General features: G+C 47.1%; 23 non-coding genes across 23 annotated transcripts; all 23 read left to right on the top strand.

The window, feature by feature from the left end:
• Positions 1-922: 922 nt before the first annotated feature.
• trnag-gcc (transfer RNA glycine (anticodon GCC)) lies at positions 923-993 on the top strand. Its single transcript has one exon. It is a non-coding gene; the product is annotated as a tRNA-Gly (tRNA).
• An 806-nt stretch (positions 994-1,799) lies between these two features.
• On the top strand, positions 1,800-1,870 carry trnag-gcc (transfer RNA glycine (anticodon GCC)). The gene has a single exon. It is a non-coding gene; the product is annotated as a tRNA-Gly (tRNA).
• Positions 1,871-2,676: 806 nt separating this feature from the next.
• On the top strand, positions 2,677-2,747 carry trnag-gcc (transfer RNA glycine (anticodon GCC)). Its single transcript has one exon. It is a non-coding gene; the product is annotated as a tRNA-Gly (tRNA).
• An 806-nt stretch (positions 2,748-3,553) lies between these two features.
• trnag-gcc (transfer RNA glycine (anticodon GCC)) lies at positions 3,554-3,624 on the top strand. The gene has a single exon. It is a non-coding gene; the product is annotated as a tRNA-Gly (tRNA).
• An 806-nt stretch (positions 3,625-4,430) lies between these two features.
• trnag-gcc (transfer RNA glycine (anticodon GCC)) lies at positions 4,431-4,501 on the top strand. Its single transcript has one exon. It is a non-coding gene; the product is annotated as a tRNA-Gly (tRNA).
• An 806-nt stretch (positions 4,502-5,307) lies between these two features.
• trnag-gcc (transfer RNA glycine (anticodon GCC)) lies at positions 5,308-5,378 on the top strand. The gene has a single exon. It is a non-coding gene; the product is annotated as a tRNA-Gly (tRNA).
• Positions 5,379-6,184: 806 nt separating this feature from the next.
• Positions 6,185-6,255, top strand: trnag-gcc (transfer RNA glycine (anticodon GCC)). Its single transcript has one exon. It is a non-coding gene; the product is annotated as a tRNA-Gly (tRNA).
• An 806-nt stretch (positions 6,256-7,061) lies between these two features.
• trnag-gcc (transfer RNA glycine (anticodon GCC)) lies at positions 7,062-7,132 on the top strand. Its single transcript has one exon. It is a non-coding gene; the product is annotated as a tRNA-Gly (tRNA).
• An 806-nt stretch (positions 7,133-7,938) lies between these two features.
• On the top strand, positions 7,939-8,009 carry trnag-gcc (transfer RNA glycine (anticodon GCC)). Its single transcript has one exon. It is a non-coding gene; the product is annotated as a tRNA-Gly (tRNA).
• Positions 8,010-8,815: 806 nt separating this feature from the next.
• trnag-gcc (transfer RNA glycine (anticodon GCC)) lies at positions 8,816-8,886 on the top strand. The gene has a single exon. It is a non-coding gene; the product is annotated as a tRNA-Gly (tRNA).
• A 1,685-nt stretch (positions 8,887-10,571) lies between these two features.
• Positions 10,572-10,642, top strand: trnag-gcc (transfer RNA glycine (anticodon GCC)). The gene has a single exon. It is a non-coding gene; the product is annotated as a tRNA-Gly (tRNA).
• A 1,683-nt stretch (positions 10,643-12,325) lies between these two features.
• Positions 12,326-12,396, top strand: trnag-gcc (transfer RNA glycine (anticodon GCC)). Its single transcript has one exon. It is a non-coding gene; the product is annotated as a tRNA-Gly (tRNA).
• Positions 12,397-14,079: 1,683 nt separating this feature from the next.
• On the top strand, positions 14,080-14,150 carry trnag-gcc (transfer RNA glycine (anticodon GCC)). Its single transcript has one exon. It is a non-coding gene; the product is annotated as a tRNA-Gly (tRNA).
• A 1,687-nt stretch (positions 14,151-15,837) lies between these two features.
• On the top strand, positions 15,838-15,908 carry trnag-gcc (transfer RNA glycine (anticodon GCC)). Its single transcript has one exon. It is a non-coding gene; the product is annotated as a tRNA-Gly (tRNA).
• Positions 15,909-17,593: 1,685 nt separating this feature from the next.
• Positions 17,594-17,664, top strand: trnag-gcc (transfer RNA glycine (anticodon GCC)). The gene has a single exon. It is a non-coding gene; the product is annotated as a tRNA-Gly (tRNA).
• An 806-nt stretch (positions 17,665-18,470) lies between these two features.
• Positions 18,471-18,541, top strand: trnag-gcc (transfer RNA glycine (anticodon GCC)). The gene has a single exon. It is a non-coding gene; the product is annotated as a tRNA-Gly (tRNA).
• An 806-nt stretch (positions 18,542-19,347) lies between these two features.
• Positions 19,348-19,418, top strand: trnag-gcc (transfer RNA glycine (anticodon GCC)). The gene has a single exon. It is a non-coding gene; the product is annotated as a tRNA-Gly (tRNA).
• Positions 19,419-20,224: 806 nt separating this feature from the next.
• Positions 20,225-20,295, top strand: trnag-gcc (transfer RNA glycine (anticodon GCC)). Its single transcript has one exon. It is a non-coding gene; the product is annotated as a tRNA-Gly (tRNA).
• An 806-nt stretch (positions 20,296-21,101) lies between these two features.
• trnag-gcc (transfer RNA glycine (anticodon GCC)) lies at positions 21,102-21,172 on the top strand. Its single transcript has one exon. It is a non-coding gene; the product is annotated as a tRNA-Gly (tRNA).
• Positions 21,173-21,978: 806 nt separating this feature from the next.
• Positions 21,979-22,049, top strand: trnag-gcc (transfer RNA glycine (anticodon GCC)). The gene has a single exon. It is a non-coding gene; the product is annotated as a tRNA-Gly (tRNA).
• Positions 22,050-22,857: 808 nt separating this feature from the next.
• trnag-gcc (transfer RNA glycine (anticodon GCC)) lies at positions 22,858-22,928 on the top strand. The gene has a single exon. It is a non-coding gene; the product is annotated as a tRNA-Gly (tRNA).
• Positions 22,929-23,734: 806 nt separating this feature from the next.
• On the top strand, positions 23,735-23,805 carry trnag-gcc (transfer RNA glycine (anticodon GCC)). The gene has a single exon. It is a non-coding gene; the product is annotated as a tRNA-Gly (tRNA).
• An 806-nt stretch (positions 23,806-24,611) lies between these two features.
• trnag-gcc (transfer RNA glycine (anticodon GCC)) lies at positions 24,612-24,682 on the top strand. Its single transcript has one exon. It is a non-coding gene; the product is annotated as a tRNA-Gly (tRNA).
• Positions 24,683-24,924: the final 242 nt, after the last annotated feature.

The following is a 24,924-nucleotide window of genomic DNA, read 5'->3' as shown; positions in this document are numbered from 1 at the left end:
AGATGCATTTTCCACATAAATTCGTAGAATTCTTGCAGAAATAGAGCATTGGTGGTTCAGTGGTAGAATTCTCGCCTGCCATGCGGGAGACCCGGGTCCGATTCCCGGCCAATGCAGCAGAGGTCGTGTTTTTAAGGCCATGTTAGTCGTTCCTCATAAGCGGCAGCTGTCCCCAGAGCCACGAACACAGCGCAGCTTCTCTCACTGGTGGCTGAATGTCAGAGTTGTTGTTTCCCGCGCAGGAGACCCAGGTTCAATTCCCAGCAGAAGCAAAGCAGTGTATCTTGCTACTTTAGAAGTGGGCAACTTATCAGTGTTTTACAGGGAACTAGTGGAAGCACTCTAGACAATGCTTTTCCATGCTTGTTCAACGAAGTACAAGCAATTATGGCTCATGCACCTGTGAAAAACTCCTGAAGGCAATAAAAAGGCTGCAGGCAAGAAAGGTCATGCTTAAAGAAACCAATGAGAGTAAACTGACCTGTTTGTTGTCTCTAAAAAACACCAGAAGAAAAATGTCCAGGGTCAATGCTGACCTGCATGAAAGTGGAATAAACTGCAAGGTAAGTAATGTAAGATCCCCAAGACAGCGCTACAAGGTCACAGTTGGACAGTGGCTTGTTGGAAGAGCAGGGTAATGACTCCCAGCAAGAACTGACAAATCTGGTGCAGTCCAGGAGGCTGAGGTGCCCTGTGGTTCTTAAGGGAGCTGGTGGCCACAGAAGTTAACGCCTCTCACTTTTGATATTGACCTCCCCCACTCCCCTTTGCTCAGAGACACTTTTGCTCATATCAGTTCATCAAATACCCATGGAACTTGATCAGTTTGTCTGTCAGTTGTTCAGCTTTAGCATTGGTCGATATTACCCAGTTGAAGAGATGCATTTTCCACATAAATTCGTAGAATTCTTGCAGAAATAGAGCATTGGTGGTTCAGTGGTAGAATTCTCGCCTGCCACGCGGGAGACCCGGGTCCGATTCCCGGCCAATGCAGCAGAGGTCGTGTTTTTAAGGCCATGTTAGTCGTTCCTCATAAGCGGCAGCTGTCCCCAGAGCCACGAGCACAGCGCAGCTTCTCTCACTGGTGGCTGAATGTCAGAGTTGTTGTTTCCCGCGCAGGAGACCCAGGTTCGATTCCCAGCAGAAGCAAAGCAGTGTATCTTGCTACTTTAGAAGTGGGCAACTTATCAGTGTTTTACAGGGAACTAGTGGAAGCACTCTAGACAATGCTTTTCCATGCTTGTTCAACGAAGTACAAGCAATTATGGCTCATGCACCTGTGAAAAACTCCTGAAGGCAATAAAAAGGCTGCAGGCAAGAAAGGTCATGCTTAAAGAAACCAATGAGAGTAAACTGACCTGTTAGTTGTCTCTAAAAAACACCAGAAGAAAAATGTCCAGGGTCAATGCTGACCTGCATGAAAGTGGAATAAACTGCAAGGTAAGTAATGTAAGATCCCCAAGACAGCGCTACAAGGTCACAGTTGGACAGTGGCTTGTTGGAAGAGCAGGGTAATGACTCCCAGCAAGAACTGACAAATCTGGTGCAGTCCAGGAGGCTGAGGTGCCCTGTGGTTCTTAAGGGAGCTGGTGGCCACAGAAGTTAACGCCTCTCACTTTTGATATTGACCTCCCCCACTCCCCTTTGCTCAGAGACACTTTTGCTCATATCAGTTCATCAAATACCCATGGAACTTGATCAGTTTGTCTGTCAGTTGTTCAGCTTTAGCATTGGTCGATATTACCCAGTTGAAGAGATGCATTTTCCACATAAATTCGTAGAATTCATGCAGAAATAGAGCATTGGTGGTTCAGTGGTAGAATTCTCGCCTGCCACGCGGGAGACCCGGGTCCGATTCCCGGCCAATGCAGCAGAGGTCGTGTTTTTAAGGCCATGTTAGTCGTTCCTCATAAGCGGCAGCTGTCCCCAGAGCCACGAGCACAGCGCAGCTTCTCTCACTGGTGGCTGAATGTCAGAGTTGTTGTTTCCCGCGCAGGAGACCCAGGTTCGATTCCCAGCAGAAGCAAAGCAGTGTATCTTGCTACTTTAGAAGTGGGCAACTTATCAGTGTTTTACAGGGAACTAGTGGAAGCACTCTAGACAATGCTTTTCCATGCTTGTTCAACGAAGTACAAGCAATTATGGCTCATGCACCTGTGAAAAACTCCTGAAGGCAATAAAAAGGCTGCAGGCAAGAAAGGTCATGCTTAAAGAAACCAATGAGAGTAAACTGACCTGTTTGTTGTCTCTAAAAAACACCAGAAGAAAAATGTCCAGGGTCAATGCTGACCTGCATGAAAGTGGAATAAACTGCAAGGTAAGTAATGTAAGATCCCCAAGACAGCGCTACAAGGTCACAGTTGGACAGTGGCTTGTTGGAAGAGCAGGGTAATGACTCCCAGCAAGAACTGACAAATCTGGTGCAGTCCAGGAGGCTGAGGTGCCCTGTGGTTCTTAAGGGAGCTGGTGGCCACAGAAGTTAACGCCTCTCACTTTTGATATTGACCTCCCCCACTCCCCTTTGCTCAGAGACACTTTTGCTCATATCAGTTCATCAAATACCCATGGAACTTGATCAGTTTGTCTGTCAGTTGTTCAGCTTTAGCATTGGTCGATATTACCCAGTTGAAGAGATGCATTTTCGACATAAATTCGTAGAATTCTTGCAGAAATAGAGCATTGGTGGTTCAGTGGTAGAATTCTCGCCTGCCACGCGGGAGACCCGGGTCCGATTCCCGGCCAATGCAGCAGAGGTCGTGTTTTTAAGGCCATGTTAGTCGTTCCTCATAAGCGGCAGCTGTCCCCAGAGCCACGAACACAGCGCAGCTTCTCTCACTGGTGGCTGAATGTCAGAGTTGTTGTTTCCCGCGCAGGAGACCCAGGTTCAATTCCCAGCAGAAGCAAAGCAGTGCATCTTGCTACTTTAGAAGTGGGCAACTTATCAGTGTTTTACAGGGAACTAGTGGAAGCACTCTAGACAATGCTTTTCCATGCTTGTTCAACGAAGTACAAGCAATTATGGCTCATGCACCTGTGAAAAACTCCTGAAGGCAATAAAAAGGCTGCAGGCAAGAAAGGTCATGCTTAAAGAAACCAATGAGAGTAAACTGACCTGTTTGTTGTCTCTAAAAAACACCAGAAGAAAAATGTCCAGGGTCAATGCTGACCTGCATGAAAGTGGAATAAACTGCAAGGTAAGTAATGTAAGATCCCCAAGACAGCGCTACAAGGTCACAGTTGGACAGTGGCTTGTTGGAAGAGCAGGGTAATGACTCCCAGCAAGAACTGACAAATCTGGTGCAGTCCAGGAGGCTGAGGTGCCCTGTGGTTCTTAAGGGAGCTGGTGGCCACAGAAGTTAACGCCTCTCACTTTTGATATTGACCTCCCCCACTCCCCTTTGCTCAGAGACACTTTTGCTCATATCAGTTCATCAAATACCCATGGAACTTGATCAGTTTGTCTGTCAGTTGTTCAGCTTTAGCATTGGTCGATATTACCCAGTTGAAGAGATGCATTTTCCACATAAATTCGTAGAATTCTTGCAGAAATAGAGCATTGGTGGTTCAGTGGTAGAATTCTCGCCTGCCACGCGGGAGACCCGGGTCCGATTCCCGGCCAATGCAGCAGAGGTCATGTTTTTAAGGCCATGTTAGTCGTTCCTCATAAGCGGCAGCTGTCCCCAGAGCCACGAGCACAGCGCAGCTTCTCTCACTGGTGGCTGAATGTCAGAGTTGTTGTTTCCCGCGCAGGAGACCCAGGTTCGATTCCCAGCAGAAGCAAAGCAGTGTATCTTGCTACTTTAGAAGTGGGCAACTTATCAGTGTTTTACAGGGAACTAGTGGAAGCACTCTAGACAATGCTTTTCCATGCTTGTTCAACGAAGTACAAGCAATTATGGCTCATGCACCTGTGAAAAACTCCTGAAGGCAATAAAAAGGCTGCAGGCAAGAAAGGTCATGCTTAAAGAAACCAATGAGAGTAAACTGACCTGTTTGTTGTCTCTAAAAAACACCAGAAGAAAAATGTCCAGGGTCAATGCTGACCTGCATGAAAGTGGAATAAACTGCAAGGTAAGTAATGTAAGATCCCCAAGACAGCGCTACAAGGTCACAGTTGGACAGTGGCTTGTTGGAAGAGCAGGGTAATGACTCCCAGCAAGAACTGACAAATCTGGTGCAGTCCAGGAGGCTGAGGTGCCCTGTGGTTCTTAAGGGAGCTGGTGGCCACAGAAGTTAACGCCTCTCACTTTTGATATTGACCTCCCCCACTCCCCTTTGCTCAGAGACACTTTTGCTCATATCAGTTCATCAAATACCCATGGAACTTGATCAGTTTGTCTGTCAGTTGTTCAGCTTTAGCATTGGTCGATATTACCCAGTTGAAGAGATGCATTTTCCACATAAATTCGTAGAATTCTTGCAGAAATAGAGCATTGGTGGTTCAGTGGTAGAATTCTCGCCTGCCACGCGGGAGACCCGGGTCCGATTCCCGGCCAATGCAGCAGAGGTCGTGTTTTTAAGGCCATGTTAGTCGTTCCTCATAAGCGGCAGCTGTCCCCAGAGCCACGAACACAGCGCAGCTTCTCTCACTGGTGGCTGAATGTCAGAGTTGTTGTTTCCCGCGCAGGAGACCCAGGTTCAATTCCCAGCAGAAGCAAAGCAGTGTATCTTGCTACTTTAGAAGTGGGCAACTTATCAGTGTTTTACAGGGAACTAGTGGAAGCACTCTAGACAATGCTTTTCCATGCTTGTTCAACGAAGTACAAGCAATTATGGCTCATGCACCTGTGAAAAACTCCTGAAGGCAATAAAAAGGCTGCAGGCAAGAAAGGTCATGCTTAAAGAAACCAATGAGAGTAAACTGACCTGTTTGTTGTCTCTAAAAAACACCAGAAGAAAAATGTCCAGGGTCAATGCTGACCTGCATGAAAGTGGAATAAACTGCAAGGTAAGTAATGTAAGATCCCCAAGACAGCGCTACAAGGTCACAGTTGGACAGTGGCTTGTTGGAAGAGCAGGGTAATGACTCCCAGCAAGAACTGACAAATCTGGTGCAGTCCAGGAGGCTGAGGTGCCCTGTGGTTCTTAAGGGAGCTGGTGGCCACAGAAGTTAACGCCTCTCACTTTTGATATTGACCTCCCCCACTCCCCTTTGCTCAGAGACACTTTTGCTCATATCAGTTCATCAAATACCCATGGAACTTGATCAGTTTGTCTGTCAGTTGTTCAGCTTTAGCATTGGTCGATATTACCCAGTTGAAGAGATGCATTTTCCACATAAATTCGTAGAATTCTTGCAGAAATAGAGCATTGGTGGTTCAGTGGTAGAATTCTCGCCTGCCACGCGGGAGACCCGGGTCCGATTCCCGGCCAATGCAGCAGAGGTCGTGTTTTTAAGGCCATGTTAGTCGTTCCTCATAAGCGGCAGCTGTCCCCAGAGCCACGAACACAGCGCAGCTTCTCTCACTGGTGGCTGAATGTCAGAGTTGTTGTTTCCCGCGCAGGAGACCCAGGTTCAATTCCCAGCAGAAGCAAAGCAGTGTATCTTGCTACTTTAGAAGTGGGCAACTTATCAGTGTTTTACAGGGAACTAGTGGAAGCACTCTAGACAATGCTTTTCCATGCTTGTTCAACGAAGTACAAGCAATTATGGCTCATGCACCTGTGAAAAACTCCTGAAGGCAATAAAAAGGCTGCAGGCAAGAAAGGTCATGCTTAAAGAAACCAATGAGAGTAAACTGACCTGTTTGTTGTCTCTAAAAAACACCAGAAGAAAAATGTCCAGGGTCAATGCTGACCTGCATGAAAGTGGAATAAACTGCAAGGTAAGTAATGTAAGATCCCCAAGACAGCGCTACAAGGTCACAGTTGGACAGTGGCTTGTTGGAAGAGCAGGGTAATGACTCCCAGCAAGAACTGACAAATCTGGTGCAGTCCAGGAGGCTGAGGTGCCCTGTGGTTCTTAAGGGAGCTGGTGGCCACAGAAGTTAACGCCTCTCACTTTTGATATTGACCTCCCCCACTCCCCTTTGCTCAGAGACACTTTTGCTCATATCAGTTCATCAAATACCCATGGAACTTGATCAGTTTGTCTGTCAGTTGTTCAGCTTTAGCATTGGTCGATATTACCCAGTTGAAGAGATGCATTTTCCACATAAATTCGTAGAATTCTTGCAGAAATAGAGCATTGGTGGTTCAGTGGTAGAATTCTCGCCTGCCACGCGGGAGACCCGGGTCCGATTCCCGGCCAATGCAGCAGAGGTCGTGTTTTTAAGGCCATGTTAGTCGTTCCTCATAAGCGGCAGCTGTCCCCAGAGCCACGAGCACAGCGCAGCTTCTCTCACTGGTGGCTGAATGTCAGAGTTGTTGTTTCCCGCGCAGGAGACCCAGGTTCGATTCCCAGCAGAAGCAAAGCAGTGTATCTTGCTACTTTAGAAGTGGGCAACTTATCAGTGTTTTACAGGGAACTAGTGGAAGCACTCTAGACAATGCTTTTCCATGCTTGTTCAACGAAGTACAAGCAATTATGGCTCATGCACCTGTGAAAAACTCCTGAAGGCAATAAAAAGGCTGCAGGCAAGAAAGGTCATGCTTAAAGAAACCAATGAGAGTAAACTGACCTGTTTGTTGTCTCTAAAAAACACCAGAAGAAAAATGTCCAGGGTCAATGCTGACCTGCATGAAAGTGGAATAAACTGCAAGGTAAGTAATGTAAGATCCCCAAGACAGCGCTACAAGGTCACAGTTGGACAGTGGCTTGTTGGAAGAGCAGGGTAATGACTCCCAGCAAGAACTGACAAATCTGGTGCAGTCCAGGAGGCTGAGGTGCCCTGTGGTTCTTAAGGGAGCTGGTGGCCACAGAAGTTAACGCCTCTCACTTTTGATATTGACCTCCCCCACTCCCCTTTGCTCAGAGACACTTTTGCTCATATCAGTTCATCAAATACCCATGGAACTTGATCAGTTTGTCTGTCAGTTGTTCAGCTTTAGCATTGGTCGATATTACCCAGTTGAAGAGATGCATTTTCCACATAAATTCGTAGAATTCTTGCAGAAATAGAGCATTGGTGGTTCAGTGGTAGAATTCTCGCCTGCCACGCGGGAGACCCGGGTCCGATTCCCGGCCAATGCAGCAGAGGTCGTGTTTTTAAGGCCATGTTAGTCGTTCCTCATAAGCGGCAGCTGTCCCCAGAGCCACGAACACAGCGCAGCTTCTCTCACTGGTGGCTGAATGTCAGAGTTGTTGTTTCCCGCGCAGGAGACCCAGGTTCAATTCCCAGCAGAAGCAAAGCAGTGTATCTTGCTACTTTAGAAGTGGGCAACTTATCAGTGTTTTACAGGGAACTAGTGGAAGCACTCTAGACAATGCTTTTCCATGCTTGTTCAACGAAGTACAAGCAATTATGGCTCATGCACCTGTGAAAAACTCCTGAAGGCAATAAAAAGGCTGCAGGCAAGAAAGGTCATGCTTAAAGAAACCAATGAGAGTAAACTGACCTGTTTGTTGTCTCTAAAAAACACCAGAAGAAAAATGTCCAGGGTCAATGCTGACCTGCATGAAAGTGGAATAAACTGCAAGGTAAGTAATGTAAGATCCCCAAGACAGCGCTACAAGGTCACAGTTGGACAGTGGCTTGTTGGAAGAGCAGGGTAATGACTCCCAGCAAGAACTGACAAATCTGGTGCAGTCCAGGAGGCTGAGGTGCCCTGTGGTTCTTAAGGGAGCTGGTGGCCACAGAAGTTAACGCCTCTCACTTTTGATATTGACCTCCCCCACTCCCCTTTGCTCAGAGACACTTTTGCTCATATCAGTTCATCAAATACCCATGGAACTTGATCAGTTTGTCTGTCAGTTGTTCAGCTTTAGCATTGGTCGATATTACCCAGTTGAAGAGATGCATTTTCCACATAAATTCGTAGAATTCTTGCAGAAATAGAGCATTGGTGGTTCAGTGGTAGAATTCTCGCCTGCCACGCGGGAGACCCGGGTCCGATTCCCGGCCAATGCAGCAGAGGTCGTGTTTTTAAGGCCATGTTAGTCGTTCCTCATAAGCGGCAGCTGTCCCCAGAGCCACGAACACAGCGCAGCTTCTCTCACTGGTGGCTGAATGTCAGAGTTGTTGTTTCCCGCGCAGGAGACCCAGGTTCAATTCCCAGCAGAAGCAAAGCAGTGTATCTTGCTACTTTAGAAGTGGGCAACTTATCAGTGTTTTACAGGGAACTAGTGGAAGCACTCTAGACAATGCTTTTCCATGCTTGTTCAACGAAGTACAAGCAATTATGGCTCATGCACCTGTGAAAAACTCCTGAAGGCAATAAAAAGGCTGCAGGCAAGAAAGGTCATGCTTAAAGAAACCAATGAGAGTAAACTGACCTGTTTGTTGTCTCTAAAAAACACCAGAAGAAAAATGTCCAGGGTCAATGCTGACCTGCATGAAAGTGGAATAAACTGCAAGGTAAGTAATGTAAGATCCCCAAGACAGCGCTACAAGGTCACAGTTGGACAGTGGCTTGTTGGAAGAGCAGGGTAATGACTCCCAGCAAGAACTGACAAATCTGGTGCAGTCCAGGAGGCTGAGGTGCCCTGTGGTTCTTAAGGGAGCTGGTGGCCACAGAAGTTAACGCCTCTCACTTTTGATATTGACCTCCCCCACTCCCCTTTGCTCAGAGACACTTTTGCTCATATCAGTTCATCAAATACCCATGGAACTTGATCAGTTTGTCTGTCAGTTGTTCAGCTTTAGCATTGGTCGATATTACCCAGTTGAAGAGATGCATTTTCCACATAAATTCGTAGAATTCTTGCAGAAATAGAGCATTGGTGGTTCAGTGGTAGAATTCTCGCCTGCCACGCGGGAGACCCGGGTCCGATTCCCGGCCAATGCAGCAAAGGTCGTGTTTTTAAGGCCATGTTAGTCGTTCTTCATAAGCGGCAGCTGTCCCCAGAGCCACGAGCACAGCGCAGCTTCACTCACTGGTGGTTGAATGTCAGAGTTGTTGTTTCCCGCGCAGGAGACCCAGGTTCGATTCCCAGCAAAAGCTAAGCAGTGTATCTTGCTACTTTAGAAGTGGGCAACTTATCAGTGTTTTACAGGGAACTAGTGGAAGCACTCTAGACAATGCTTTTCCATGCTTGTTCAACGAAGTACAAGCAATTATGGCTCATGCACCTGTGAAAAACTCCTGAAGGCAATAAAAAGGCTGCAGGCAAGAAAGGTCAGGCTTAAAGAAACCAATGAGAGTAAACTGACCTGTTTGTTGTCTCTAAAAAACACCAGAAGAAAAATGTCCAGGGGGTCAATGCTGATCTGCATGAAAGTGGAATAAACTGCAAGGTAAGTAATGTAAGATCCCCAAGACAGCGCTACAAGGTCACAGTTGGACAGTGTCTTGTTGGAAGAGCAGGGTAATGACTCCCAGCAAGAACTGACAAATCTGGTGCAGTCCAGGAGGCTGAGGTGCCCTGTGGTTCTTAAGGGAGCTGGTGGCCACAGAAGTTAACGCCTCTCACTTTTGATATTGACCTCCCCCACTCCCCTTTGCTCAGAGACACTTTTGCTCATATCAGTTCATCAAATACCCATGGAACTTGATCAGTTTGTCTGTCAGTTGTTCAGCTTTAGCATTGGTCGATATTACCCAGTTGAAGAGATGCATTTTCCACATAAATTCGTAGAATTCATGCAGAAATAGAGCATTGGTGGTTCAGTGGTAGAATTCTCGCCTGCCACGCGGGAGACCCGGGTCCGATTCCTGGCCAATGCAGCAGAGGTCGTGTTTTTAAGGCCATGTTAGTCGTTCCTCATAAGCGGCAGCTGTCCCCAGAGCCACGAGCACAGCGCAGCTTCTCTCACTGGTGGCTGAATGTCAGAGTTGTTGTTTCCCGCGCAGGAGACCCAGGTTCGATTCCCAGCAGAAGCAAAGCAGTGTATCTTGCTACTTTAGAAGTGGGCAACTTATCAGTGTTTTACAGGGAACTAGTGGAAGCACTCTAGACAATGCTTTTCCATGCTTGTTCAACGAAGTACAAGCAATTATGGCTCATGCACCTGTGAAAAACTCCTGAAGGCAATAAAAAGGCTGCAGGCAAGAAAGGTCATGCTTAAAGAAACCAATGAGAGTAAACTGACCTGTTTGTTGTCTCTAAAAAACACCAGAAGAAAAATGTCCAGGGTCAATGCTGACCTGCATGAAAGTGGAATAAACTGCAAGGTAAGTAATGTAAGATCCCCAAGACAGCGCTACAAGGTCACAGTTGGACAGTGGCTTGTTGGAAGAGCAGGGTAATGACTCCCAGCAAGAACTGACAAATCTGGTGCAGTCCAGGAGGCTGAGGTGCCCTGTGGTTCTTAAGGGAGCTGGTGGCCACAGAAGTTAACGCCTCTCACTTTTGATATTGACCTCCCCCACTCCCCTTTGCTCAGAGACACTTTTGCTCATATCAGTTCATCAAATACCCATGGAACTTGATCAGTTTGTCTGTCAGTTGTTCAGCTTTAGCATTGGTCGATATTACCCAGTTGAAGAGATGCATTTTCGACATAAATTCGTAGAATTCTTGCAGAAATAGAGCATTGGTGGTTCAGTGGTAGAATTCTCGCCTGCCACGCGGGAGACCCGGGTCCGATTCCCGGCCAATGCAGCAGAGGTCGTGTTTTTAAGGCCATGTTAGTCGTTCCTCATAAGCGGCAGCTGTCCCCAGAGCCACGAACACAGCGCAGCTTCTCTCACTGGTGGCTGAATGTCAGAGTTGTTGTTTCCCGCGCAGGAGACCCAGGTTCAATTCCCAGCAGAAGCAAAGCAGTGTATCTTGCTACTTTAGAAGTGGGCAACTTATCAGTGTTTTACAGGGAACTAGTGGAAGCACTCTAGACAATGCTTTTCCATGCTTGTTCAACGAAGTACAAGCAATTATGGCTCATGCACCTGTGAAAAACTCCTGAAGGCAATAAAAAGGCTGCAGGCAAGAAAGGTCATGCTTAAAGAAACCAATGAGAGTAAACTGACCTGTTTGTTGTCTCTAAAAAACACCAGAAGAAAAATGTCCAGGGTCAATGCTGACCTGCATGAAAGTGGAATAAACTGCAAGGTAAGTAATGTAAGATCCCCAAGACAGCGCTACAAGGTCACAGTTGGACAGTGGCTTGTTGGAAGAGCAGGGTAATGACTCCCAGCAAGAACTGACAAATCTGGTGCAGTCCAGGAGGCTGAGGTGCCCTGTGGTTCTTAAGGGAGCTGGTGGCCACAGAAGTTAACGCTTCTCACTTTTGATATTGACCTCCCCCACTCCCCTTTGCTCAGAGACACTTTTGCTCATATCAGTTCATCAAATACCCATGGAACTTGATCAGTTTGTCTGTCAGTTGTTCAGCTTTAGCATTGGTCGATATTACCCAGTTGAAGAGATGCATTTTCGACATAAATTCGTAGAATTCTTGCAGAAATAGAGCATTGGTGGTTCAGTGGTAGAATTCTTGCCTGCCACGCGGGAGACCCGGGTCCGATTCCCGGCCAATGCAGCAGAGGTCGTGTTTTTAAGTCCATGTTAGTCGTTCCTCATAAGCGGCAGCTGTCCCCAGAGCCACGAACACAGCGCAGCTTCTCTCACTGGTGGCTGAATGTCAGAGTTGTTGTTTCCCGCGCAGGAGACCCAGGTCCAATTCCCAGCAGAAGCAAAGCAGTGTATCTTGCTACTTTAGAAGTGGGCAACTTATCAGTGTTTTACAGGGAACTAGTGGAAGCACTCTAGACAATGCTTTTCCATGCTTGTTCAACGAAGTACAAGCAATTATGGCTCATGCACCTGTGAAAAACTCCTGAAGGCAATAAAAAGGCTGCAGGCAAGAAAGGTCATGCTTAAAGAAACCAATGAGAGTAAACTGACCTGTTTGTTGTCTCTAAAAAACACCAGAAGAAAAATGTCCAGGGTCAATGCTGACCTGCATGAAAGTGGAATAAACTGCAAGGTAAGTAATGTAAGATCCCCAAGACAGCGCTACAAGGTCACAGTTGGACAGTGGCTTGTTGGAAGAGCAGGGTAATGACTCCCAGCAAGAACTGACAAATCTGGTGCAGTCCAGGAGGCTGAGGTGCCCTGTGGTTCTTAAGGGAGCTGGTGGCCACAGAAGTTAACGCCTCTCACTTTTGATATTGACCTCCCCCACTCCCCTTTGCTCAGAGACACTTTTGCTCATATCAGTTCATCAAATACCCATGGAACTTGATCAGTTTGTCTGTCAGTTGTTCAGCTTTAGCATTGGTCGATATTACCCAGTTGAAGAGATGCATTTTCTACATAAATTCGTAGAATTCAGGCAAAAATAGAGCATTGGTGGTTCAGTGGTAGAATTCTCGCCTGCCACGCGGGAGACCCGGGTCCGATTCCCGGCCAATGCAGCAGAGGTCGTGTTTTTAAGGCCATGTTAGTCGTTCCTCATAAGCGGCAGCTGTCCCCAGAGCCACGAGCACAGTGCAGCTTCTCTCACTGGTGGCTGAATGTCAGAGTTGTTGTTTCCCGCGCAGGAGACCCAGGTTCAATTCCCAGCAGAAGCAAAGCAGTGTATCTTGCTACTTTAGAAGTGGGCAACTTATCAGTGTTTTACAGGGAACTAGTGGAAGCACTCTAGACAATGCTTTTCCATGCTTGTTCAACGAAGTACAAGCAATTATGGCTCATGCACCTGTGAAAAACTCCTGAAGGCAATAAAAAGGCTGCAGGCAAGAAAGGTCATGCTTAAAGAAACCAATGAGAGTAAACTGACCTGTTTGTTGTCTCTAAAAAACACCAGAAGAAAAATGTCCAGGGTCAATGCTGACCTGCATGAAAGTGGAATAAACTGCAAGGTAAGTAATGTAAGATCCCCAAGACAGCGGTACAAGGTCACAGTTGGACAGTGGCTTGTTGGAAGAGCAGGGTAATGACTCCCAGCAAGAACTGACAAATCTGGTGCAGTCCAGGAGGCTGAGGTGCCCTGTGGTTCTTAAGGGAGCTGGTGGCCACAGAAGTTAACGCCTCTCACTTTTGATATTGACCTCCCCCACTCCCCTTTGCTCAGAGACACTTTTGCTCATATCAGTTCATCAAATACCCATGCAACTTGATCAGTTTGTCTGTCAGTTGTTCAGCTTTAGCATTGGTCGATATTACCCAGTTGAAGAGATGCATTTTCCACATAAATTCGTAGAATTCTTGCAGAAATAGAGCATTGGTGGTTCAGTGGTAGAATTCTCGCCTGCCACGCGGGAGACCCGGGTCCGATTCCTGGCCAATGCAGCAGAGGTCGTGTTTTTAAGGCCATGTTAGTCGTTCCTCATAAGCGGCAGCTGTCCCCAGAGCCACGAGCACAGCGCAGCTTCTCTCACTGGTGGCTGAATGTCAGAGTTGTTGTTTCCCGCGCAGGAGACCCAGGTTCAATTCCCAGCAGAAGCAAAGCAGTGTATCTTGCTACTTTAGAAGTGGGCAACTTATCAGTGTTTTACAGGGAACTAGTGGAAGCACTCTAGACAATGCTTTTCCATGCTTGTTCAACGAAGTACAAGCAATTATGGCTCATGCACCTGTGAAAAACTCCTGAAGGCAATAAAAAGGCTGCAGGCAAGAAAGGTTATGCTTAAAGAAACCAATGAGAGTAAACTGACCTGTTTGTTGTCTCTAAAAAACACCAGAAGAAAAATGTCCAGGGTCAATGCTGACCTGCATGAAAGTGGAATAAACTGCAAGGTAAGTAATGTAAGATCCCCAAGACAGCGCTACAAGGTCACAGTTGGACAGTGGCTTGTTGGAAGAGCAGGGTAATGACTCCCAGCAAGAACTGACAAATCTGGTGCAGTCCAGGAGGCTGAGGTGCCCTGTGGTTCTTAAGGGAGCTGGTGGCCACAGAAGTTAACGCCTCTCACTTTTGATATTGACCTCCCCCACTCCCCTTTGCTCAGAGACACTTTTGCTCATATCAGTTCATCAAGTACCCATGGAACTTGATCAGTTTGTCTGTCAGTTGTTCAGCTTTAGCATTGGTCGATATTACCCAGTTGAAGAGATGCATTTTCCACATAAATTCGTAGAATTCATGCAGAAATAGAGCATTGGTGGTTCAGTGGTAGAATTCTCGCCTGCCACGCGGGAGACCCGGGTCCGATTCCCGGCCAATGCAGCAGAGGTTGTGTTTTTAAGGCCATGTTAGTCGTTCTTCATAAGCGGCAGCTGTCCCCAGAGCCACGAGTACAGCGCAGCTTCACTCACTGGTGGCTGAATGTCAGAGTTGTTGTTTCCCGCGCAGGAGACCCAGGTTCGATTCCCAGCAGAAGCAAAGCAGTGTATCTTGCTACTTTAGAAGTGGGCAACTTATCAGTGTTTTACAGGGAACTAGTGGAAGCACTCTAGACAATGCTTTTCCATGCTTGTTTTCAACGAAGTACAAGCAATTATGGCTCATGCACCTGTGAAAAACTCCTGAAGGCAATAAAAAGGCTGCAGGCAAGAAAGGTCATGCTTAAAGAAACCAATGAGAGTAAACTGACCTGTTTGTTGTCTCTAAAAAACACCAGAAGAAAAATGTCCAGGGTCAATGCTGACCTGCATGAAAGTGGAATAAACTGCAAGGTAAGTAATGTAAGATCCCCAAGACAGCGCTACAAGGTCACAGTTGGACAGTGGCTTGTTGGAAGAGCAGGGTAATGACTCCCAGCAAGAACTGACAAATCTGGTGCAGTCCAGGAGGCTGAGGTGCCCTGTGGTTCTTAAGGGAGCTGGTGGCCACAGAAGTTAACGCCTCTCACTTTTGATATTGACCTCCCCCACTCCCCTTTGCTCAGAGACACTTTTGCTCATATCAGTTCATCAAATACCCATGGAACTTGATCAGTTTGTCTGTCAGTTGTTCAGCTTTAGCATTGGTCGATATTACCCAGTTGAAGAGATGCATTTTCCACATAAATTCGTAGAATTCTTGCAGAAATAGAGCATTGGTGGTTCAGTGGTAGAATTCTCGCCTGCCACGCGGCAGACCCGGGTCCGATTCCCGGCCAATGCAGCAGAGGTCGTGTTTTTAAGGCCATGTTAGTCGTTCTTCATAAGCGGCAGCTGTCCCCAGAGCCACGAGCACAGCGCAGCTTCTCTCACTGGTGGCTGAATGTCAGAGTTGTTGTTTCCCGCGCAGGAGACCCAGGTTCGATTCCCAGCAGAAGCAAAGCAGTGTATCTTGCTACTTTAGAAGTGGGCAACTTATCAGTGTTTTACAGGGAACTAGTGGAAGCACTCTAGACAATGCTTTTCCATGCTTGTTCAACGAAGTACAAGCAATTATGGCTCATGCACCTGTGAAAAACTCCTGAAGGCAATAAAAAGGCTGCAGGCAAGAAAGGTCAGGCTTAAAGAAACCAATGAGAGTAAACTGACCTGTTTGTTGTCTCTAAAAAACACCAGAAGAAAAATGTCCAGGGGGTCAATGCTGATCTGCATGAAAGTGGAATAAACTGCAAGGTAAGTAATGTAAGATCCCCAAGACAGCGCTACAAGGTCACAGTTGGACAGTGGCTTGTTGGAAGAGCAGGGTAATGACTCCCAGCAAGAACTGACAAATCTGGTGCAGTCCAGGAGGCTGAGGTGCCCTGTGGTTCTTAAGGGAGCTGGTGGCCACAGAAGTTAACGCCTCTCACTTTTGATATTGACCTCCCCCACTCCCCTTTGCTCAGAGACACTTTTGCTCATATCAGTTCATCAAATACCCATGGAACTTGATCAGTTTGTCTGTCAGTTGTTCAGCTTTAGCATTGGTCGATATTACCCAGTTGAAGAGATGCATTTTCCACATAAATTCGTAGAATTCATGCAGAAATAGAGCATTGGTGGTTCAGTGGTAGAATTCTCGCCTGCCACGCGGGAGACCCGGGTCCGATTCCCGGCCAATGCAGCAGAGGTCGTGTTTTTAAGGCCATGTTAGTCGTTCCTCATAAGCGGCAGCTGTCCCCAGAGCCACGAGCACAGCGCAGCTTCTCTCACTGGTGGCTGAATGTCAGAGTTGTTGTTTCCCGCGCAGGAGACCCAGGTTCGATTCCCAGCAGAAGCAAAGCAGTGTATCTTGCTACTTTAGAAGTGGGCAACTTATCAGTGTTTTACAGGGAACTAGTGGAAGCACTCTAGACAATGCTTTTCCATGCTTGTTCAACGAAGTACAAGCAATTATGGCTCATGCACCTGTGAAAAACTCCTGAAGGCAATAAAAAGGCTGCAGGCAAGAAAGGTCATGCTTAAAGAAACCAATGAGAGTAAACTGACCTGTTTGTTGTCTCTAAAAAACACCAGAAGAAAAATGTCCAGGGTCAATGCTGACCTGCATGAAAGTGGAATAAACTGCAAGGTAAGTAATGTAAGATCCCCAAGACAGCGCTACAAGGTCACAGTTGGACAGTGGCTTGTTGGAAGAGCAGGGTAATGACTCCCAGCAAGAACTGACAAATCTGGTGCAGTCCAGGAGGCTGAGGTGCCCTGTGGTTCTTAAGGGAGCTGGTGGCCACAGAAGTTAACGCCTCTCACTTTTGATATTGACCTCCCCCACTCCCCTTTGCTCAGAGACACTTTTGCTCATATCAGTTCATCAAATACCCATGGAACTTGATCAGTTTGTCTGTCAGTTGTTCAGCTTTAGCATTGGTCGATATTACCCAGTTGAAGAGATGCATTTTCCACATAAATTCGTAGAATTCTTGCAAAAATAGAGCATTGGTGGTTCAGTGGTAGAATTCTCGCCTGCCACGCGGCAGACCCGGGTCCGATTCCCGGCCAATGCAGCAGAGGTCGTGTTTTTAAGGCCATGTTAGTCGTTCTTCATAAGCGGCAGCTGTCCCCAGAGCCATGAGCACAGCGCAGCTTCACTCACTGGTGGCTGAATGTCAGAGATGTTGTTTCCCGCGCAGGAGACCCAGGTTCGATTCCCAGCAGAAGCAAAGCAGTGTATCTTGCTACTTTAGAAGTGGGCAACTTATCAGTGTTTTACAGGGAACTAGTGGAAGCACTCTAGACAATGCTTTTCCATGCTTGTTCAACGAAGTACAAGCAATTATGGCTCATGCACCTGTGAAAAACTCCTGAAGGCAATGAAAAGGCTGCAGGCAAGAAAGGTCAGGCTTAAAGAAACCAATGAGAGTAAACTGACCTGTTTGTTGTCTCTAAAAAACACCAGAAGAAAAATGTCCAGGGGGTCAATGCTGATCTGCATGAAAGTGGAATAAACTGCAAGGTAAGTAATGTAAGATCCCCAAGACAGCGCTACAAGGTCACAGTTGGACAGTGGCTTGTTGGAAGAGCAGGGTAATGACTCCCAGCAAGAACTGACAAATCTGGTGCAGTCCAGGAGGCTGAGGTGCCCTGTGGTTCTTAAGGGAGCTGGTGGCCACAGAAGTTAACGCCTCTCACTTTTGATATTGACCTCCCCCACTCCCCTTTGCTCAGAGACACTTTTGCTCATATCAGTTCATCAAATACCCATGGAACTTGATCAGTTTGTCTGTCAGTTGTTCAGCTTTAGCATTGGTCGATATTACCCAGTTGAAGAGATGCATTTTCCACATAAATTCGTAGAATTCATGCAGAAATAGAGCATTGGTGGTTCAGTGGTAGAATTCTCGCCTGCCACGCGGGAGACCCGGGTCCGATTCCCGGCCAATGCAGCAGAGGTCGTGTTTTTAAGGCCATGTTAGTCGTTCCTCATAAGCGGCAGCTGTCCCCAGAGCCACGAGCACAGCGCAGCTTCTCTCACTGGTGGCTGAATGTCAGAGTTGTTGTTTCCCGCGCAGGAGACCCAGGTTCGATTCCCAGCAGAAGCAAAGCAGTGTATCTTGCTACTTTAGAAGTGGGCAACTTATCAGTGTTTTACAGGGAACTAGTGGAAGCACTCTAGACAATGCTTTTCCATGCTTGTTCAACGAAGTACAAGCAATTATGGCTCATGCACCTGTGAAAAACTCCTGAAGGCAATAAAAAGGCTGCAGGCAAGAAAGGTCATGCTTAAAGAAACCAATGAGAGTAAACTGACCTGTTTGTTGTCTCTAAAAAACACCAGAAGAAAAATGTCCAGGGTCAATGCTGACCTGCATGAAAGTGGAATAAACTGCAAGGTAAGTAATGTAAGATCCCCAAGACAGCGCTACAAGGTCACAGTTGGACAGTGGCTTGTTGGAAGAGCAGGGTAATGACTCCCAGCAAGAACTGACAAATCTGGTGCAGTCCAGGAGGCTGAGGTGCCCTGTGGTTCTTAAGGGAGCTGGTGGCCACAGAAGTTAATGCCTCTCACTTTTGATATTGACCTCCCCCACTCCCCTTTGCTCAGAGACACTTTTGCTCATATCAGTTCATCAAATACCCATGGAACTTGATCAGTTTGTCTGTCAGTTGTTCAGCTTTAGCATTGGTCGATATTACCCAGTTGAAGAGATGCATTTTCGACATAAATTCGTAGAATTCTTGCAGAAATAGAGCATTGGTGGTTCAGTGGTAGAATTCTCGCCTGCCACGCGGGAGACCCGGGTCCGATTCCCGGCCAATGCAGCAGAGGTCGTGTTTTTAAGGCCATGTTAGTCGTTCCTCATAAGCGGCAGCTGTCCCCAGAGCCACGAACACAGCGCAGCTTCTCTCACTGGTGGCTGAATGTCAGAGTTGTTGTTTCCCGCGCAGGAGACCCAGGTTCAATTCCCAGCAGAAGCAAAGCAGTGTATCTTGCTACTTTAGAAGTGGGCAACTTATCAGTGTTTTACAGGGAACTAGTGGAAGCACTCTAGACAATGCTTTTCCATGCTTGTTCAACGAAGTACAAGCAATTATGGCTCATGCACCTGTGAAAAACTCCTGAAGGCAATAAAAAGGCTGCAGGCAAGAAAGGTCATGCTTAAAGAAACCAATGAGAGTAAACTGACCTGTTTGTTGTCTCTAAAAAACACCAGAAGAAAAATGTCCAGGGTCAATGCTGACCTGCATGAAAGTGGAATAAACTGCAAGGTAAGTAATGTAAGATCCCCAAGACAGCGGTACAAGGTCACAGTTGGACAGTGGCTTGTTGGAAGAGCAGGGTAATGACTCCCAGCAAGAACTGACAAATCTGGTGCAGTCCAGGAGGCTGAGGTGCCCTGTGGTTCTTAAGGGAGCTGGTGGCCACAGAAGTTAACGCCTCTCACTTTTGATATTGACCTCCCCCACTCCCCTTTGCTCAGAGACACTTTTGCTCATATCAGTTCATCAAATACCCATGGAACTTGATCAGTTTGTCTGTCAGTTGTTCAGCTTTAGCATTGGTCGATATTACCCAGTTGAAGAGATGCATTTTCGACATGAATTCGTAGAATTCTTGCAGAAATAGAGCATTGGTGGTTCAGTGGTAGAATTCTCGCCTGCCACGCGGGAGACCCGGGTCCGATTCCCGGCCAATGCAGCAGAGGTCGTGTTTTTAAGGCCATGTTAGTCGTTCCTCATAAGCGGCAGCTGTCCCCAGAGCCACGAGCACAGCGCAGCTTCTCTCACTGGTGGCTGAATGTCAGAGTTGTTGTTTCCCGCGCAGGAGACCCAGGTTCGATTCCCAGCAGAAGCAAAGCAGTGTATCTTGCTACTTTAGAAGTGGGCAACTTATCAGTGTTTTACAGGGAACTAGTGGAAGCACTCTAGACAATGCTTTTCCATGCTTGTTCAACGAAGTACAAGCAATTATGGCTCATGCACCTGTGAAAAACTCCTGAAGGCAATAAAAAGGCTGCAGGCAAGAAAGGTCATGCTTAAAGAAACCAATGAGAGTAAACTGACCTGTTTGTTGTCTCTAAAAAACACCAGAAGAAAAATGTCCAGGGTCAATGCTGACCTGCATGAAAGTGGAATAAACTGCAAGGTAAGTAATGTAAGATCCCCAAGACAGCGCTACAAGGTCACAGTTGGACAGTGGCTTGTTGGAATAGCAGGGTAATGACTCCCAGCAAGAACTGACAAATCTGGTGCAGTCCAGGAGGCTGAGGTGCCCTGTGGTTCTTAAGGGAGCTGGTGGCCACAGAAGTTAACGCCTCTCACTTTTGATATTGACCTCCCCCACTCCCCTTTGCTCAGAGACACTTTTGCTCATATCAGTTCATCAAATACCCATGGAACTTGATCAGTTTGTCTGTCAGTTGTTCAGCTTTAGCATTGGTCGATATTACCCAGTTGAAGAGATGCATTTTCCACATAAATTCGTAGAATTCTTGCAGAAATAGAGCATTGGTGGTTCAGTGGTAGAATTCTCGCCTGCCACGCGGGAGACCCGGGTCCGATTCCCGGCCAATGCAGCAGAGGTCGTGTTTTTAAGGCCATGTTAGTCGTTCCTCATAAGCGGCAGCTGTCCCCAGAGCCACGAACACAGCGCAGCTTCTCTCACTGGTGGCTGAATGTCAGAGTTGTTGTTTCCCGCGCAGGAGACCCAGGTTCAATTCCCAGCAGAAGCAAAGCAGTGTATCTTGCTACTTTAGAAGTGGGCAACTTATCAGTGTTTTACAGGGAACTAGTGGAAGCACTCTAGACAATGCTTTTCCATGCTTGTTCAACGAAGTACAAGCAATTATGGCTCATGCACCTGTGAAAAACTCCTGAAGGCAATAAAAAGGCTGCAGGCAAGAAAGGTCATGCTTAAAGAAACCAATGAGAGTAAACTGACCTGTTTGTTGTCTCTAAAAAACACCAGAAGAAAAATGTCCAGGGTCAATGCTGACCTGCATGAAAGTGGAATAAACTGCAAGGTAAGTAATGTAAGATCCCCAAGACAGCGCTACAAGGTCACAGTTGGACAGTGGCTTGTTGGAAGAGCAGGGTAATGACTCCCAGCAAGAACTGACAAATCTGGTGCAGTCCAGGAGGCTGAGGTGCCCTGTGGTTCTTAAGGGAGCTGGTGGCCACAGAAGTTAACGCCTCTCACTTTTGATATTGACCTCCCCCACTCCCCTTTGCTCAGAGACACTTTTGCTCATATCAGTTCATCAAATACCCATGGAACTTGATCAGTTTGTCTGTCAGTTGTTCAGCTTTAGCATTGGTCGATATTACCCAGTTGAAGAGATGCATTTTCCACATAAATTCGTAGAATTCTTGCAGAAATAGAGCATTGGTGGTTCAGTGGTAGAATTCTCGCCTGCCACGCGGGAGACCCGGGTCCGATTCCCGGCCAATGCAGCAGAGGTCGTGTTTTTAAGGCCATGTTAGTCGTTCCTCATAAGCGGCAGCTGTCCCCAGAGCCACGAGCACAGCGCAGCTTCTCTCACTGGTGGCTGAATGTCAGAGTTGTTGTTTCCCGCGCAGGAGACCCAGGTTCGATTCCCAGCAGAAGCAAAGCAGTGTATCTTGCTACTTTAGAAGTGGGCAACTTATCAGTGTTTTACAGGGAACTAGTGGAAGCACTCTAGACAATGCTTTTCCATGCTTGTTCAACGAAGTACAAGCAATTATGGCTCATGCACCTGTGAAAAACTCCTGAAGGCAATAAAAAGGCTGCAGGCAAGAAAGGTCATGCTTAAAGAAACCAGTGAGAGTAAACTGACCTGTTTGTTGTCTCTAAAAAACACCAGAAGAAAAATGTCCAGGGTCAATGCTGACCTGCATGAAAGTGGAATAAACTGCAAGGTAAGTAATGTAAGATCCCCAAGACAGCGCTACAAGGTCACAGTTGGACAGTGGCTTGTTGGAAGAGCAGGGTAATGACTCCCAGCAAGAACTGACAAATCTGGTGCAGTCCAGGAGGCTGAGGTGCCCTGTGGTTCTTAAGGGAGCTGGTGGCCACAGAAGTTAACGCCTCTCACTTTTGATATTGACCTCCCCCACTCCCCTTTGCTCAGAGACACTTTTGCTCATATCAGTTCATCAAATACCCATGGAACTTGATCAGTTTGTCTGTCAGTTGTTCAGCTTTAGCATTGGTCGATATTACCCAGTTGAAGAGATGCATTTTCCACATAAATTCGTAGAATTCTTGCAGAAATAGAGCATTGGTGGTTCAGTGGTAGAATTCTCGCCTGCCACGCGGGAGACCCGGGTCCGATTCCCGGCCAATGCAGCAAAGGTCGTGTTTTTAAGGCCATGTTAGTCGTTCTTCATAAGCGGCAGCTGTCCCCAGAGCCACGAGCACAGCGCAGCTTCACTCACTGGTGGTTGAATGTCAGAGTTGTTGTTTCCCGCGCAGGAGACCCAGGTTCGATTCCCAGCAAAAGCTAAGCAGTGTATCTTGCTACTTTAGAAGTGGGCAACTTATCAGTGTTTTACAGGGAACTAGTGGAAGCACTCTAGACAATGCTTTTCCATGCTTGTTCAACGAAGTACAAGCAATTATGGCTCATGCACCTGTGAAAAACTCCTGAAGGCAATAAAAAGGCTGCAGGCAAGAAAGGTCAGGCTTAAAGAAACCAATGAGAGTAAACTGACCTGTTTGTTGTCTCTAAAAAACACCAGAAGAAAAATGTCCAGGGGGTCAATGCTGATCTGCATGAAAGTGGAATAAACTGCAAGGTAAGTAATGTAAGATCCCCAAGACAGCGCTACAAGGTCACAGTTGGACAGTGTCTTGTTGGAAGAGCAGGGTAATGACTCCCAGCAAGAACTGACAAATCTGGTGCAGTCCAGGAGGCTGAGGTGCCCTGTGGTTCTTAAGGGAGCTGGTGGCCACAGAAGTTAACGCCTCTCACTTTTGATATTGACCTCCCCCACTCCCCTTTGCTCAGAGACACTTTTGCTCATATCAGTTCATCAAATACCCATGGAACTTGATCAGTTTGTCTGTCAGTTGTTCAGCTTTAGCATTGGTCGATATTACCCAGTTGAAGAGATGCATTTTCCACATAAATTCGTAGAATTCATGCAGAAATAGAGCATTGGTGGTTCAGTGGTAGAATTCTCGCCTGCCACGCGGGAGACCCGGGTCCGATTCCCGGCCAATGCAGCAGAGGTCGTGTTTTTAAGGCCATGTTAGTCGTTCCTCATAAGCGGCAGCTGTCCCCAGAGCCACGAGCACAGTGCAGCTTCTCTCACTGGTGGCTGAATGTCAGAGTTGTTGTTTCCCGCGCAGGAGACCCAGGTTCGATTCCCAGCAGAAGCAAAGCAGTGTATCTTGCTACTTTAGAAGTGGGCAACTTATCAGTGTTTTACAGGGAACTAGTGGAAGCACTCTAGACAATGCTTTTCCATGCTTGTTCAACGAAGTACAAGCAATTATGGCTCATGCACCTGTGAAAAACTCCTGAAGGCAATAAAAAGGCTGCAGGCAAGAAAGGTCATGCTTAAAGAAACCAATGAGAGTAAACTGACCTGTTTGTTGTCTCTAAAAAACACCAGAAGAAAAATGTCCAGGGTCAATGCTGACCTGCATGAAAGTGGAATAAACTGCAAGGTAAGTAATGTAAGATCCCCAAGACAGCGCTACAAGGTCACAGTTGGACAGTGGCTTGTTGGAAGAGCAGGGTAATGACTCCCAGCAAGAACTGACAAATCTGGTGCAGTCCAGGAGGCTGAGGTGCCCTGTGGTTCTTAAGGGAGCTGGTGGCCACAGAAGTTAACGCCTCTCACTTTTGATATTGACCTCCCCCACTCCCCTTTGCTCAGAGACACTTTTGCTCATATCAGTTCATCAAATACCCATGGAACTTGATCAGTTTGTCTGTCAGTTGTTCAGCTTTAGCATTGGTCGATATTACCCAGTTGAAGAGATGCATTTTCGACATAAATTCGTAGAATTCTTGCAGAAATAGAGCATTGGTGGTTCAGTGGTAGAATTCTCGCCTGCCACGCGGGAGACCCGGGTCCGATTCCCGGCCAATGCAGCAGAGGTCGTGTTTTTAAGGCCATGTTAGTCGTTCCTCATAAGCGGCAGCTGTCCCCAGAGCCACGAACACAGCGCAGCTTCTCTCACTGGTGGCTGAATGTCAGAGTTGTTGTTTCCCGCGCAGGAGACCCAGGTTCAATTCCCAGCAGAAGCAAAGCAGTGTATCTTGCTACTTTAGAAGTGGGCAACTTATCAGTGTTTTACAGGGAACTAGTGGAAGCACTCTAGACAATGCTTTTCCATGCTTGTTCAACGAAGTACAAGCAATTATGGCTCATGCACCTGTGAAAAACTCCTGAAGGCAATAAAAAGGCTGCAGGCAAGAAAGGTCAGGCTTAAAGAAACCAATGAGAGTAAACTGACCTGTTTGTTGTCTCTAAAAAACACCAGAAGAAAAATGTCCAGGGTCAATGCTGACCTGCATGAAAGTGGAATAAACTGCAAGGTAAGTAATGTAAGATCCCCAAGACAGCGCTACAAGGTCACAGTTGGACAGTGGCTTGTTGGAAGAGCAGGGTAATGACTCCCAGCAAGAACTGACAAATCTGGTGCAGTCCAGGAGGCTGAGGTGCCCTGTGGTTCTTAAGGGAGCTGGTGGCCACAGAAGTTAACGCCTCTCACTTTTGATATTGACCTCCCCCACTCCCCTTTGCTCAGAGACACTTTTGCTCATATCAGTTCATCAAATACCCATGGAACTTGATCAGTTTGTCTGTCAGTTGTTCAGCTTTAGCATTGGTCGATATTACCCAGTTGAAGAGATGCATTTTCCACATAAATTCGTAGAATTCTTGCAGAAATAGAGCATTGGTGGTTCAGTGGTAGAATTCTCGCCTGCCACGCGGGAGACCCGGGTCCGATTCCCGGCCAATGCAGCAGAGGTCGTGTTTTTAAGGCCATGTTAGTCGTTCCTCATAAGCGGCAGCTGTCCCCAGAGCCACGAACACAGCGCAGCTTCTCTCACTGGTGGCTGAATGTCAGAGTTGTTGTTTCCCGCGCAGGAGACCCAGGTTCAATTCCCAGCAGAAGCAAAGCAGTGTATCTTGCTACTTTAGAAGTGGGCAACTTATCAGTGTTTTACAGGGAACTAGTGGAAGCACTCTAGACAATGCTTTTC

The sequence above is a fragment of the Carassius gibelio genome, chromosome B19 (assembly GCF_023724105.1).
Source record: "Carassius gibelio isolate Cgi1373 ecotype wild population from Czech Republic chromosome B19, carGib1.2-hapl.c, whole genome shotgun sequence".
Lineage (NCBI taxonomy): Eukaryota > Metazoa > Chordata > Actinopteri > Cypriniformes > Cyprinidae > Carassius > Carassius gibelio.
This window is presented reverse-complemented; position numbering and strand designations above follow the sequence as displayed.